The sequence below is a fragment of the Anarhichas minor genome, unplaced genomic scaffold, assembly GCF_050575085.1.
Source record: "Anarhichas minor isolate MPS153535 unplaced genomic scaffold, ASM5057508v1 ptg000005l, whole genome shotgun sequence".
NCBI lineage: Eukaryota > Metazoa > Chordata > Actinopteri > Perciformes > Anarhichadidae > Anarhichas > Anarhichas minor.
The window spans coordinates 4,182,672-4,199,991 of NW_027466451.1; positions in this window are offsets into that span (position 1 = coordinate 4,182,672).

The window sequence follows — 17,320 nt, forward strand, 5'->3', positions numbered from 1 at the left end:
TCACTATAGAAACACCAGAGCGTGTAAAGGTTAACATTCAAACAGATAGCTACACCTCTTTACACGAGGCCATCACATGTGCACAAAGAGGAACATTTCCCCCACGTTGTTCCTCAGTCAACTTAAATAAGCAACAATCTCCAAGAGGCTCCTTCTGGTCATTGGCAGCTTTCCTGTCTCATGGGACATGATGTCTGCTCCCCTAGACTTTACAGTCCGTGGATTATCTGAGTAACAGTGAATCAGATGTAGTTTCCTCAACAAATCAAATCCAAACTATCTGGGTTTGTGTTTTGCAAACTGTATTGTTTCATGCTGCAAAGTAATCACTACTTTAATCTACTTTAATCTTAAATTCATTCACTTCCACAGTATGGTTTCTTGATTGATCTCTTTTGTCTTCCAAGATATAAAAGTCTCTTTTCCTTACTTCCTGAGGGATTGGCTGATGGCTACCTAATATTCCCAAATTAACTCCCAGCTCAAGTTTTGCAACTCATTTAACACAAATATGAATTTAGTTTTTTCTCACATGAAAAGGTTCCTGATGGGCAGGCGACTCTCAAACCTGAGATATCAGAGCATCCTTGAACCCACCGACCCCGTGTACAGCTCCATCACCACACCACCAGAGCATCTCTCTGTCAGTTCAAATCCATATTATAATGAAATGATTGAGCTAATGAATGCCCGAGAGGTGGAGAATATGAACAAAGCATCAGTATGGTCCATTCGACTGTGCTCCTTGTTAGATTAAGACTCTTACAGTTAGAGCCCCAACATTCAAATGCTGCCCTACTTACAATGTTCACTCACAGATTCAACACCTTATCACACAGTCCCTTGCTGTTTGTGACGTTACTGGGATCAGTCATTAGCTCTACATGCTGTGTCCATTGGTTTGACTGTTACTGGCTCCAGAATGACACGAAACCTGAACCTCAAATGCCTCAAAAAGGTGGTTTGTGTTGGTATGGTTCATTTATTGTAGTATGCTTTCAACACCAGCATGTTTGAAAGGACTAACTAATGAACAGTTGCAGCATGAAACAATACAGTTTGCAAAACACAAACCCAGATAGTTTGGATTTGATTTGTTGAGGAAACTACATCTGATTCACTGTTACTCAGATAATCCACGGACCTCACTGTCTGCAGGGTCAGGGTTCTAGTCTCCGCCTCCATCTTTTACAGTGTGTTGGGACTCTTCGTGATGAGACACGTGTGTCATGTCTACTTTACATGAGAGCAGAGGAAAGTGTTTGAAAGCTAGCCAAAGAGATGTACTTCAGTTTGTGACAGTGGATGAAATGTACTCTTGGATTTTAGATGCCTGTTGTTTTACATAAAGATGTTTTATTTTTAGAAGTGAAATGTGAAACTTGAGACAGATAAGTCATAATTCAGTGAGGATGAAACACCTGTATGCAAAGATAGAGAGCAAAGAGAACCTGAAACATGTTATTAGCAGTATAATATATAATAAAAGTGTTTAAATGCCAGACTTGTCTCATGTCATATTTGAATGTTGTCATGTGCTGCACCACCATGTTTTGGTTGAAGTGATGTAAACGTGGTCCTGTTAGCTCATTCAGCTGTCCACACTTTAAATGTGTCACATCTTAAGGATGTGTGCATCTCAATCACCATGAACAATTGTGTCCCTTTAACTGTCGTTTTGATTTCATGTCTACATTGATTTTCCGTTTTCTTAGCCATCACTGATGGTAATATTTTGCTCACTGAGATCTACCACTGACACCTTGTCAGTCCCGAACGACTGTACTTGTAGTTACTTACCATAAATGCCACGGGTTGGGATGGCTACACTAAGGTACTGAGAACCTTGCAAGTTGTTCTTTTACCATGACAATGTCTTCAAGTTCCACCTAGTGAGCCTGCAACGCTGCATATCTAATACTCTTAGGACACAGAGGGGTTAAATACGTCCTAGCTGCGTGTGTCTCTAATATCCCTGCTTTAAGATGAGCCTTATAGATCCCGTTGTGGTAAAGGTAGGTTCATTGGTAATAGTTCTTCCGTTGAACGCCAAGAGAAAATGAAACAATTGTAGCGACCCTGTACAGTAAGAGCTGGTAGAGGGGTCAAGCTGTCACCTCCCTCTCTCTGGCCAATCACGGGACGCACTGTACACGTTAGTCAAGGTGCGTGCCTGTGATTGGTAGAGCAGAGGGGAGGAGGGGTTACCTGTTCTGTGTCGGGAGCTAGTCAAGGTCGTTAGACCGGAACCAACGAAGAAGAGAGTTGATGAAACACTGTACGAAGACCGATAATGTTCGCTGGAGTTGCTCGGCACTGTTGTTGACGGTTTCTGTTAATAAACCTCTTGCAAGGACTTCACTCTGTCTCCGACTCGTAAGTGGAACATTACACAATGTTACGGTTTGGACAGCACCTAAAACTAGCACCTGCTGATTAATGTCTTTACCTTGATTGTTGAGCGGCTTGAAGTGAATGAATGCGGAGCGCGTGGAGCTGCAGCCACGAGGAGCCACGAGGAGCCGGCTCTGAGGGACGCCGGTATGAGTTTAGGGATTTTCGGCCCTGTGGTGTGCATGGATCGTTTGCTGGATTTAGCTGGAGAATGCGTGGTGCCGAAAAGGTTGTTACCTGCACAGCGTGACCCGGAGTAACCGGTGAGATTCCCGGCAGGGAAACGAGGAGGAAGATGCTTTCTCTGCTGAGAAACTGGACGTCGGCTTGCTCCTAAAAACGAGACTGGAAACAGGTATGTGGACGTGGAGGATTCTCTGGCTGCACCGAAGAAGACACTTCTAGTGGCAGAGTTGAAGCCTGTCATACTGGCCATGTTAGTCAAGAAGTAGGACAGCAGCACCTATACCTGTTATTGTGACCAGGTGATACTCGATGCACAAGACCCAGAACAAACTGGAACTAGAGACTATACTGAAGATATAGACTTTGTTGACAATGCATGGAATAAAAGACTTGTCTCCAGGGTTGGAATAAATTGTAAAATTAGATAAATCAAAACGAATGAAGAAAATAAACAACGTGGGGCTAAACTGCACCATCAGGGAGGTCAGTGTGGAGTTATGAGTAAAAAGAGGAATTTGTCACAAAATATGTAAGCAAATAATGAATAAACCACTGCACATGAACCCAAATCAAATCAAATGGACCTACTCGCTACACGCTAAGGTGACTCAAACCACACATTAAGATACACATGCAAGATACCAGCTCTACCACTCGGTCCCCCTTCAGCACAGCACAAAGGCCCACAAGAACATATACAGAAAGTGGCCCATTGAATTGATCTGTTAAAGGCACATATCTAGTATGGAAAAACTAGTGTCTTTGATTAAAACTATAACACATTAATATACAAAAAGGAACCTTTACACAAACATTTTATGAAGCATGCAGTGTAAGAGTAAACAATACCTTTCTGGACTGGAACACCATCCCCTCCTAGTGGAAGACATGCAGGTGAATCTAGATTTATAAGAACCATGTTAATATAGTGTTCAGGGGACTAAAAACTTATAAAAAACATCTCCGTTCTGCTTAAGCATACCTTTCTTCTTGGTTGGTGAGCCAAAGCAATCCCTCCAAGTTTTAGTCCCTCAGCAAACATGAATCCAGCAGATAACACATGTTTAACATTATCTCACACAGCTAGAGAGAATACATCATGTTTCTACAAGTTCACTCTTAAAATCATGCTTTTAAACATATTTATAAAAGGAAAGAAAGGGAGCCTACCAAATGAGTGACCAAACAAAGGCTGGCCTCAGCTGCTCTCTCAGGAGTGTCTGAGTTCAGGTGAACCCCCCGGGGTTGACTGTCACGGGAGTTCACGGGTAGGACCCAAACGCAAGACCACAGGAGACAGAGTCCGATGTAACAGATTTTATTTTGAAGGTCTGTGAAGGTGTGGAGCCCGTGGTCCGACACCGGAGGGCAGGCAGCTCAACAGTGTGATGTCCCGTGGCTTGACACCGGCGAGTACGCAGATCGACCAGTACTCTACACCCGTAGCAGAGAGGAGAGAGATTAGTTCGGGAAGATACAACGGGGTTCAACTTACGGAATGGCGGCGGAGGCTACCGAGGCAGAAGACAATACGGACTGACAACCCAGGTCTGCAAGACCAGGGTTGATATGCTGCCGGGTAACGAGCCAGATTGTCCGCAGCTGTGCATCCATCAGGGCTGTGGCAATGGGAGGTGTCTGGAGGCAGGCCCGAGAAAACACCACCAAGCACATGGCATAACAAAACAAACAGGGGAATGACAGACACATGAGGAGAGGAGATTGGGGGGGAAACAGAGGTTAACACACAATGGGTCAGACAGGGAACCTGACAGTACCCCCCCCCCCCTCAACGGGAGTCTCCAGGCGGTCTGCCAGTCTTGTCCGGATGCAGTCGACGAAAATCCAGAATTAGAGTGGGGTCGAGGATCCTAGAGCGGGGCACCCATGAGCGTTCCTCAGGACCGTATCCCTCCCAGTCCACGAGGTATTGGAAACCCCGGCCCCGACGGCGAACATCCAAAAGTCTGTTGACCGTATGCGCCGGGCCTCCGTCGATGAGTCGGGCGGGTGGTGGGGGTCTGGCCGGAAGGCACAGGGCACTGGTGGACACCGGTTTGATCAGTGACACGTGGAACGTCGGGTGGCTCCTCATGGATGAAGGGAGTTTCAGACGAACCACGGAAGGGTTGATAATGGCCTGGACCTCAAAAGGGCCGATGAACCGGGGGGACATCTTCCGGGATTCGGTCCTTAATGGGAAGTCCTTGGTGGAGAGCCACACCATTTGACCGACTTGGTAATGTGGAGCAGGGATGCGGCGGCGATCCGCCAAACGTTTATTTTGTTCCGCCATACGAAGAAGAGCCGCCCGGGTCTCCCTCCACACCTTCCTACAGCGACGAAGGTGGAGCTGAACTGAGGGAACGGCTATCTCCACCTCCTGAGCGGGGAACAGAGGTGGCTGGTAACCCAGGGAGGCCTCGAATGGAGTGTGACCAGTAGCCGATGATGTATGGGAGTTGTGGGCATATTCCACCCAAGGCAGGTGAGTACTCCAGCTGGAGGGATTCGATGCTGCCACGCAGCGGAGGGAGGCCTCAAGCTCCTGATTAAGTCTCTCTGTCTGCCCGTTGGACTGGGGGTGGAACCCAGAGGACAGACTGATGGTTGCGCCGGGGACCCGGCCGAAAGCTCTCCAGACCTGGGATATGAACTGCGGGCCTCGGTCTGACACAATGTCCACAGGGATCCCATGCAGACGGAACACCTGGCTGACCATGATGTCAGCAGTCTCCTGAGCTGAGGGAAGCTTGGGCAGGGCGAGGAAGTGAGCCACCTTGGAGAAGCGGTCAACCACCGTAACGATGACCGTGTTTCCTTGCGAGGGTGGCAGGCCTGTGACGAAGTCCAGGGCGATATGGGACCAGGCATGATGTTGCACCGGGAGGGGTTGCAGCAAGCCGGCGGGAGGTCGGTGTGACGCCTTATTGCGGGCACAGGTTGAGCAGGCGAGGACAAATGCTCTAGTGTCTGCCTCCAGCGATGTCCACCAAAAGGTTCTCCGAAGCAGATCAATGGTGCATCTGACACCAGGGTGACAGGAGAACCGGGAGGTGTGCGCCCACTGGAACACTTGGGAGCGTGCGGACAGGGGAACAAAGAGGCGGCCGGGAGGCCCGCCTCCGGGGTCTGGCTGGGTCCGGAGAGCGTCCTGCACCACTGATTCGATCTCCCAGGTGAGAGAGGCTGCCACACAGGTTGCAGGGAGGATGGTACCAGGACTGGAGAAGTGACCCTCGGGAGAGCACTGGCGAGAGAGAGCGTCAGGCTTGGTATTCTTGTGGCCTGGGCGGTAGGAGATGGAGAAGTCGAAACGTCTGAAGAATAGTGACCACCGAGCCTGGCGAGAGTTTAACCGCTTGGCCGTCCGAATGTACTCCAGGTTCTTATGGTCCGTCCAGACCACGAACGGATGAACAGCCCCCTCTAGCCAGTGTCTCCACTCCTCGAGAACCAGCTTAATTGCCAGCAGTTCCCGGTTTCCAACGTCGTAATTTCTCTCCGCTGGGTTCAACCGGCGGGAATAGTAGGCGCAAGGGCGAAGCTTAGAGTCCGAGTCCGAACGTTGTGACAGGATGAATCGGCGGTAGAAGTTGGCAAACCCCAGAAATTGTTGGAGCTGTTTCCGGGAGGAGGGAGTCGGCCATTCAGTTACAGCCTTGACCTTTTCTGGATCAGTCCTCACTTGACCCTTCTCAATGATGAATCCCAGGAACTGAACTGAGGTCACATGGAACATGCATTTCTCTGCCTTCACAAACAGCTTATTCTCCAGTAGGCGCTGGAGGACCAACCGAACGTGGCGCTGATGCTCCTGAAGGTCCGCAGAATAGATGAGGATATCATCTATGTACACGAACACAAAATGGTTCAGGAAGTCCCAGAGTACGTCATTTACCAACACCTGGAAAACTGCTGGGGCATTGGTTAGTCCAAACGGCATGACCAAGTACTTGAAATGACCGAGGGGGGTGTTGAACCCTGTCTTCCACTCATCCCCTGCTCGGATCCGCACCAGGTGGTATGCGTTGCGAAGGTCAAGCTTGGTGAAGATTGTGGCTCCAGACAGGGGTTCAAACGCAGAATTAATCAGTGGCAGAGGGTATTTTTTCCGGGTGGTGATGCTGTTCAGACCCTGATAGTCGATGCAGGGCCGGAGGCTCTTATCCTTCTTAGAGACTGTGGTATATTTTCAGGTCTTGCACAATACAGTGAAGACCCCAAGTGTATTTGTCTTAGACGAAAACCAGATGTGCAGGAGACCAGGGGCAGAAGGGGAGATGTGTAGAATGAGGAGGCCACATACATTCTCTTACGTTCCGCCCAGATGTAAACATAACATGTATCCTATATAAAGATGAAGCGAGAGCCCTAGAAGCAGGGACTTTCAGATTCGACTTGAGACCTCCGGGCGATCTAGACGTCCGTAATGGCATGTGTTGCTTGTTTGTAATAAACTTTATTATACCAGCAAGAACAGTGTCCACGGAGCATCCTTCCTCATCACTTCAACAGCACTGTCGCATGAAAGATACGACAAAGATGGCGTCACGAACCGGATCGGAGGTGGCCTTGCGGTTTCCTATTACCACTTCACATACGGTGAGCTCTCTCGATTGAATGCTGGTCATAAATTGGGGCTGTTATGTGGAGTTGCTTGGACACACCGTAAATTAAGAACCTTCTTGTTATGGACATGTCCTGTTGATTTGATGTTTAAAGTGAGGCTCCGTGCTAAATTTAATGTAAAAAAGGGGGAAGATAAAAAGTGAAGAAAAAGGAATAGTTTAGAATAGCTTCATGGTAACGATAAGGTGTGCTAAACAGTATCGTGCAAGATTAATGAAGAGGGGCCCTCAACTTCTTAACGGTAAGACACATGCATATTAGTCACTGCGTAACGATGGCTCTGACATAGTCCGTAATTAAGTTAGAAAGACAAAATTGGGGAAACCTGGATCCAGGTAATTTGAATAAATAAATGTAAAAAGGTAAAAGAAAGAGTGATAAGGAAATAAAGGAAAGGATCATATGATTGAGCCGCAAAATCAGATAGGATAGAGCCCTCAAGTGTAGGAGCATGTAGTACGGGCCGCGTAAAACCTGAAACGACATCTTATGGTCAGTTTAATAACTGGAGAGTGTAAATTCACAATTCGATTGACTGTTACCACTCTGACATTTGTTGACGAACGGTGTCTGATGCAGCCTCTCATCAAATATTTACACCTCAGAGGTAGCATAAATTTTATGAGAAAAAGGAAATAGCGGCAAAAAGCATGCTGTGTGAATGAAGGCTAAGAGAATGAGTGTGTGTGTTTACTTTGGGATGAGAAGAGAGGGGAGAATGGGTGTGCGTAGAAGTGCTGAAGGTATGTGTGTGAAACTTAGCTGCTGATGGGTTCCAGATGTGTGCTATAAAAATGCATAGGATGAGAATAGATGTGTTAAAAGAAAGAAAAAACATATTATGATTGAATAAACGTACATAGGTGGTGATTTGAGAACGGGACATTTAATAATTTGTAAGGGAAGATATGTGGCCCAATGTATTTTATAAAACAATGAGCTTCGTTTGAGAAGACGCAATGAATTGAACGATGTATTTTATAAAACAATGAGCTTCGTTTGAGAAGACGTAATGAATTGAACGATGTATTTTATAAAACAATGAGCTTCGTTTGAGAAGACTAATGAATTGAACGAGTCAGTAAATAAAATATGAGCTCTTCTTAAAAGGGACGTAAAATAACAAATGAGCTGTTAAATGCACAATGAACTTCGTTTAAGAAGGGTAGAGTTTGACACCCCCCCCCCCCCCCCCCCTCACTCGTCTCAAAATTCCCTCCAGATGGAGGTCGGAATGTGGGAGTGGAAAGGCGTTCGGTGATGATAAAACTCTCTTAGGAGATACAGAGAATTTCTTTGCCATTTGAACTGTTGGGTTCAGTTGGAGTTCACTAAATGCTACAATGTTTAGGTAAGGGGTTCAATTTAGGAATAAAATTTATGTATGCTGTTAAAGGGACCTAAGGGGTTCATAAGAGACTAAATCATTGCCTGTTTCTTGTCTGTTATGTCATTTACGGTGAATGAGATTTGAGAAGGGGAGGCAAGGCAGTGGACCGGCACATCACGGAGTGTGGCTGGCTGACGTCCACGGGGAGGCTTCCGTTTCAATCTACTAAAGGCCGGTACAAATTTATCTACAGACTCTTTAGCAGTCGTAGGTAATATTGATGGTACACATATAAACCTGCTTTCATTTATAAGCCTAAGAGGATACTGACCTGCTCCTATACACATGAAAGAATACATGCTCTAGGCAGATAGGAGAAATAAATAAATAGAAAACTTGGCAACTGATTGACCAGTTAATGCATTTAATTAATTAATGGCATATGATTGTTTGGTCTAACCTCTGCTGACAATTGCAGATGTCCATTTTTGTTATTGTGCGTGGTTTGTTCTGATCTGTGCTGTGGTGTACATCAATATGGTGACTGTCTGATGATTTGAGCTGAATATTGGATAATTGGTTAATTTGTTGATTGATTGATTGTTAATTTGTTAATTTGTTACTTGGATAATTGGATAATTGGATAATTGGTTAATTGCTAATTGGTTAATTTAAGGGGGGAAGTAATCTAAATAGCCTTGAGTAGTTTTAATTGTAGCAATTAATTCTTAAAGTACAATAACGGAACATAAGAGGAAGTCATTATAATGGGGAAAAAGAACACTAAAAATCCGAAAGTAATCACTCCTGTTGAAGTGGTACAGAAGAATAATCCTTTAATTAGAGGCATCGCAAACATTGCAAAAATATCGGAAAAATGGCATAAACGCTGGCCTGAAATTGACCAACCATGGCCAGTGGAGGGGACTCTTAACCCAGATGTAATTAAAATAATGCTGGTACTTGTATCCACATACAAGGCAGAGCAAAAGAAGGGAAAAAAGGGGAGAAAACGCAAGGAGAAGGTAACTTATTTGGGTCAAACAATAACGCAGGGACACAGAAGCATCTCTGATAGTCATGTGGAGGCTATTCGCAAGGCTCCAAAACCCAGAACAGTTCGAGAGATGATGACATTTCTTGGTATTGCAGGATATTCTTCAGCATGGGTTGAGGATTATGCTAGCTTGACAGGGCCTTTGAGAGCTATGATTAAAGATACTGGGAATGCTAAGCTACACTGTAATCTGTCCTGGACACACGATGGCCTTTTGGCATTTGAAACGACAAAAAAGAAGTTGCAAGAGGCTCCGGCGCTAGCAATTCCAGACTACTCTAAGAATTTTGTGCTATATGTATCTACTTCTACTGGGGGTAAACATGCATGTGCAGTTCTTTGTCAACCAACGGGTACGGGGACGAGTCAACCTATTTCGTACTACTCCACGGCTTATTCAGAAGTGGAGCTAGGGTTACCACTGTGTTACAGAGCTATGGTGGGAGTTTCTCTAATGTACAATAAAGCATCATCTGTAACAATGGGTTATCCAGTAACAATTCTTACACATCATAGTCTCAGAAATCTTTTGAATTATGGTAAGAACAACTTGACTATGTCTAGGCTCAGAGACTATCATAGGCTCTTAGAGCAGGAAGATGTTACTCTAGCAAGGTGTGCTACGGTAAATCCAGCTGAGAATTTGCCAACTCCAGAAGACGGTGAGCCACACGATTGTGTTCAAGAAGCAGAGAAGTACTCTAGACTTAGATCAGATTTACAAGCTCTCCCATTGCAGGTGGTGGACCTGGAGTATTGGACTGATGGGTCTTGTTATCGTGTGGGCGATAAATTGAGTGCTGGCTATGCGATAGTAAAAGGCCAAGGCACTGGATTTGCAGTTGAGAAGGCTGAAAAGATACCACAGCCTGCATCTGCACAACTTGCTGAGCTGGTGGGGCTAACTGAAGCATGTTTGTTGGCAGAAGGGAAGTGAGTGACGATATATACCGACTCTGCATATGCACATAATGTGTGCCATTTGTTTGGAGCGGTGTGGAAAAACCGAGGGTTTAAGAAAACGGATGGTTCACCGATACAACATCACGCCCAGATCATGAAATTGTTGCATGCTATGATGAAGCCTAAAGAAATAGCAATAGCTAAATGTGCGGCGCATAAGAGGGATGCATCAAGGGTTTCACAAGGGAATAGAGCGGCTGATGAAGCTGCAAAAGCAGTCACAGGAGCAGATAAATTGGGCAAAGTTCTTCTCGTCACACATGAAGTGAACTTGGAAGACAAAATTACGCTCAAAGATGTGATTTTAATGCAGGAATCCGCTCCTGAAATGGACAAACAGTTGTGGCTAGACCGAGGTGCCACCTGCGATTCTACTGGACTTTGGAGAAATCATGAGGGGCTGATACTATCACCTCCAGACCTGTTGGGTCTGATGATTCAGGAGGCGCATGGTTTAGCTCATGTTGCAAGGGGGGAAGTTAAGAGAAAGATTACAAAAGAGTATGGTTTTTGGGCACCATGTTTGCTTGAACAGATTGATTATGTCATAGGCAGGTGCACTATCTGTCTGAAAAACAATGTTCGGAGGGGAGTGACGGTTCCTCCTGGCCACATCCCAACTCCAAGGGGTCCTATGCGTGAACTAGTTGTGGACTATGTTGACATGATAAAACCGATTGAAGGGAAAAGGTATATGCTAGTCGTGGTGGACAGATTTTCACGATGGCCTGAGGCTTGTCCAACAAAACGAAAAGATGCTCAATCGGTTGCCAAGTTCTTATGTAGAGAGGTCATAAGCAGGTGGGGACTTCCAGATCGAATATCCTCAGACAATGGGAAAGAGTTTGTGGATAAGACGGTGAAATTGATTTTGCAAAAACTTGGAATTAAACAGCGTCTTGGTGCAGTCTATCATCCGCAAAGTCAAGGGATGTGCGAAAGAATGAATGGTGTTCTGAAAAATCGTATTGTCAAAATATGCCAGCACACGGGATTAAATTGGATAGCAGCGCTTCCATTGGCGTTAATGGTATGTCACTCATGATAAGAGATTTGGGGCCTATTGAAATTTCTACAAGTACTAAAGGGGTTCAGAAACAATTTACTACAGTAACCACTCCAAGGGTGATTAGTACACAGATGAAACTTGTTACGTTAGTTCCAGAAACAACTAAGAATATTCATACAACTACTCAGACTACTACTCTAGCTATGACTACAAAGGGGATGAATGCTACAACAGTGACGACATCTGTGGCACCTACGACATTTGTAAACATAACGCGGACATCTAATATGACATCTCGGACATTTAAGGATGTGATTAATGCAACCCAGAAGCTAATATCAAAAATAGAGCCTAGCGTGAACAACAGTAATGACATTGTTGAAGTTAGAGAACAAAGGATGGAAGAGAAGCATGTAGAGTCATCCATGACAGCTCAGAGGACTATTTCAAACGTAGATAATAACTTTGGTGACTCTGATCAGGCACCAGAGTACATGATGGATCAATACCATACAGTACAAAAGAGAGACACTAAATGGAAGGCATTTGGGTTTGATCCTTCGGTGTTACAAATTGCAGACCCTTGGGCAGGTAGGAACTTATGGTTCCAGCAAATAACCCACTCTGTAAGATCGGTTGTGAAAACGGATGGTCCATGTCTGGTGAAAGTCCTATCGCCGAATTCATGGCCTTCAATTTTAGAGACGATACCAGAACCACTAACCACTATGTGTCAAAGTTATGCATTATCATGGCTGTTGTATCACCAGCAGTCAGCAGGAGATGCACTGATGTCTTGGTCAGTGCATCTGTTTAGGCCTAGATTTACTTGTTCTTGGTTGACGGAATTATCATATGTAAATTTACTTGATCAGCATGAAGATATCAGAACAGCGGTCCCTGATATAATGGAGGTAACATCAGTGGGAGCTACCAGCTGTTTTTGTTCAAATACAACTTATAATGGGCCGGGAACGTTTATGGGGTTATCAGATTGTGATAAATATATGATGGACTTGGGTAAAATGGAACATGAGAATAGGAATGATTCGTATGAAGCATCTTTTCAGATACCAAAAAACAAAAAGAAGACAATTTTAAGGGTATATAACCAGATATTGCCGGGGAATGTGACTATAGGGAATTTTAAGGATATTTGGTGGGTCTGTGGTGATAAGGCATACATATTTCTACCATATGGGTGGACAGGATGCTGTTATATGGCACTGTTGAAACTTCCATATGAGGTTCTTACTATCCAGAAGGGAGTAGGGCCAGATGGGGGCCAATCTGATGTCGCTTCACATAGTAGGATGAAACGTGCGTTGGCACAGTTTCACAATTTGGAATCTTACCATTGGAGAATAAGTATAGGAGAGAAGTGGGGTATAGGATTATTTCCATGGTATGGGGTGACATTCTTGGCAGATCACATCGACAACATTACCTACACCTTGCAGGGCTTTGCGAACGAAACCATAAGAGGTTTCGAATTTTTGTCAAACACTCAGAGAAGCCACAGACTGACGTTGCTAAAACATGACATGGCTCTTGACTATATTTTGGCCAAACAAGGGGGCCTTTGTATGACTTTGAACTTAACAGGGGAGGCTTGCTATACGTTGATTCCTGATAGTTCTGATAATATGACTAGTGTCATAGAGGCATTGAAGCTCATAAGAGATGCGTTTGGTCCGTCAGAAGACACGGGATGGTCTGCAAATGCTTGGTTGCAGGATAAATTGGGGCCAATAGGAGCAGTGTTAGTTCAGATTTTGGTAGCGCTCGTTCTGTCGTTGTGTGTGATGTTTTGTTTTTGTACGCTGTTGTTGACCTTTGCAAAGGCAATGATAATTAGATGGGTTGGAGTTGTGCTACCCGGCGATCAAACTCTGATGCCATTATTACACGAAGCTGACACGGACATGGATGAGGATGACGCAATAAAGATCGAAGTGGTGGAGGAATATCCATTTTGAATATCTCTTGATTATAATCCTATTATTTACCTCTGTTATTGCTTGCGTAGTTTGTAGTGTTGATTTTGTTTTGCTCTTTCGAGACTTTGTTTAGTCTCGAAGGGGGGGTATGGAAACAAATGAACAATATGATTAATGGACATTATGAGTTATAATCTCACATTTTACTTATAGAAGTGTTGTTATTCGGTGTTTGATGTTTTAATGTGTATCTGTTCTTTATGCAAAAGATACTGGTCTTCTTTTCTTTCATTCTAGAACATATTGGGGGAAGACCACTGTGAGGGTGGTGGATTGTCAGGGACTCCGATGGGCTGAATGGATTCAGACACTTCAAACATGAAAATACGGATGGTCTGAAGGACTCTGAGCGTGGACTGGCGATACAACATCCAGATTCAAGACATCATCGATACTACACCTGAGTCACGGCTGCTGAGAAACTGCAGCGTTATACAGTCTTATGTCTTCTCTGAAATGTTACATTAGTATTATTAAAAATGAATTTTCTTCTTTGTGTATTAAATGCTTGGGAAATGATGGTTTCTAAATATAATGGGACCTCGGATGTTTTCTTTTTCTCGATGTTTAGGGACAGTGGGGTAGGCAGGAAAAGGTCCATAGAAAGGTGCGATGGGTCGACCAGCCTGACTTTGGACATTGTTTTGTTTTGATTTGCTGAGTGTTCCATATGTATTTGCTTAAGTCATTTCCTTACACAAATTGCTAAATTCCTCATTTCAGTGTTATGGAGTATTACTTATGGTCGCCTTGGCAGAGGGACCGTGAGAGAATTTTCCTGTCTACATTGTTTAATGGATATTTCAAGAAAAATTTGCTGCCTAACAGGTTTTTCACTCTCACTTTTATACTCCGTACCGTTGCTTTAATGTTAAAAAGGACGGGTTGTTAATTTTGTCATGATTATACACTTGTATGTCTCTTCTTTTATTTTTTCGAGACTTTGTGTAAGTCTCGAAGGGGGGAATATGTGGTATATTTTCAGGTCTTGCACAATACAGCGAAGACCCCAAGTGTATTTGTCTTAGACGAAAACCAGACGTGCAGGAGACCAGGGGCAGAAGGGTGGATGTGTAGAATGAGGAGGCCACATACATTCTCTTACGTTCCGCCCAGATGTAAACATAACATGTATCCTATATAAAGATGAAGCGAGAGCCCTAGAAGCAGGGACTTTCAGATTCGACTTGAGACCTCCGGGCGATCTAGACGTCCGTAATGGCATGTGTTGCTTGTTTGTAATACACTTTATTATACCAGCAAGAACAGTGTCCACGGAGCATCCTTCCTCATCACTTCAACAGCACTGTCGCATGAAAGATACGACAAGACAAAGAAGAAGAATCCGGGTCAGAGTGGTGATGAGGATGGGCAAATGATTCCCGCTTTCAAAGATTGTGAGATGTACTCCTCCATGGACGCCTTCTCAGGTCTAGACAGGTTATATAACCGACTGGAAGGGAGCGAAGCACCCGGGTGGAGGTCAATAGCGCAGTCGTAGGGGCGGTGAGGTGGTAAGGAGAGGGCCCGAGCCTTGCTAAACACCTCCCCGATGTCATGGTAGGCGGTGGGCACAGAGGCGAGATCTGGCTAAGGCTCGTGGTAGCCCTGGGGAGGTCCTCCAGGGGGTAGCGCAGATCTTAGGCAGTTAGCATGACAGTAGGGGCTCCATGCGGCAATCTAACATATAACGTACATGTAAATATACAGTTACTCTTCCAACATGTTGAGGAACAGAGGCACCAGAATGCACTATGGAGATCTCTTCTATGTTATCCAACACTCCCACCACCTAGACCCCAGCGTCATTTCGCTGGTGTGTGTGTGTGTGTGTGTGTCTCTGTGTGTGTGTGTCTGTGTGTCCCACTCTACCCACTGGCCTTGACTGAGCTTCAATTGTGTTTTACCGTTTTCATCTGGACAGAGACTTTTTTTCTGTGTGAACCGGATTTTTCTTTTTTTACCTAACGAGGAAAAACCCTGTTTAAAAAACGACCTGTGTATGTGGACTAGGCCTACGCGTAGTTAAGGTCCAAGGACAGCCTGATGCAGTAATACAGAGTGTATCTCTATCTGCAGACTGTCCCAGACCTTTCACCATCATCCCGCTGTATTCAACAGGCCTCTCAGCAGGGAGCCTCCTGCTGCTCCTCAGTAAAGTAGAACTTTGATGATCCCTGTAGGAGGTAAGAGAGAAATGGAGCATAGTTAAGAATAAATCATTGTGTGGAGGAAACTGTTTAACTGTCACATTAAACACCTTTAATGTGAGTGAATATACAGCCATGTTACCTACAGTACACACTGTCTATCTGCAAACCTGTAGTGGGTGTCAACATGAAAGCTAACGGGCTCATTAAGGTGGTTGATGCCCTGGGGAGCATGTCTGTGCTCAATAAATGTAATAAATCTAAATGTTGTATTTGACGCTCTGGGAATCAGACGGGGCTGGAACATCCCAGGATGTCAGTAAAACCTTTCCACACAGTAAACCATCCACTGCTGTGGTAGTTTACTGTGTGTGAGAAAACTAAACTGGGGCCCGTGTCTCAGGAGAGGGTGTAATGGGACACTATACAACAGTTAATCATCTACAATAGATGTATACTTCATCTACAGCAGCACATCTCAGTCTACTCAGTCTAGTGCTTCTGTTTCTTCTCCTAATCAAAAGTATTTGTATGATTGAGAGAACAAATAAAGAAAGATTGATATTTGGTGGCATTTTCGACAGACTCTTGAAGCTGTTTTATGAACAGCAGTGTTAAGAAGTAGTTTTCCTCATGAGACAAATCCATGAGTTGAGGCACGAAAACAAATGAGCAGAGCTTCATAAACACAAACGGTCACATTCTGAAAGATGAATATATACTTAGTAGTATGTTCTATTGTTCAGAAAAGTATGCTTAGTCTAAAATACATTTATGAGGGTATTGATTATGGACTCTCGTATTGCTCCAGCCTGTGTTACAGTCGAAGCTAGCCACATTAGCCGCACAACATGCTACAATTAACTCCACCAGGCTAACCTGCAAAATAAACAGTAAACAACATAAAAACGGAAAAAACTTACACCATCCAAGTTTAATGTCCCGACCCAAGGACAACCGGTAGATCTTGAGAATCCTGCTGTGTACCGACCCGTGTTGAGAAAGGGTTCTTCAGTTGTTGTGGGGACACTTCAGTCCAAGATAAAGTGAATGCACTGTGTCTACACGGCTTCAGATGATGAGAGTACATACAGGCTCACCATGAGACAGCGAGGAACTCACCGCGAGACAGCGAGGAACTCACCGCGAGACAGCGAGGAACTCACCGCGAGACAGCGAGGTAGTTGTTAGTCAGCTGGAGTTGGTCCTACGTCACACAGACCAGCTCCTTCTGACACGTGTTCTGATAGAGGAGCAGGAAGAAACTTTAGGGTCTCCAGACATATTCTTGTTGAAAAGCCATGAAAATGTATATTTTGCGTAACATGTCACCGAGGTCCAATAAAATGTCAGGACAGACATTTTGTATTGCACTTCTACAAAGATGGAACATTTAAAATAAGGTGAAAATCAAAGCAGCATTGGCAGATATCCTGACCTTTAGTCTCTAGTTTGGGTCGAGATCCCAAAACACAATAATGTGTTCAATAATGTTCCAACCTCACACACACAGCTCACTGATGCAGGCTCTGTGCTATCAGTCTCATCACCGTCTCGGAAGACATCAAACAAAACAAGAGAGTACACGATTATGACACA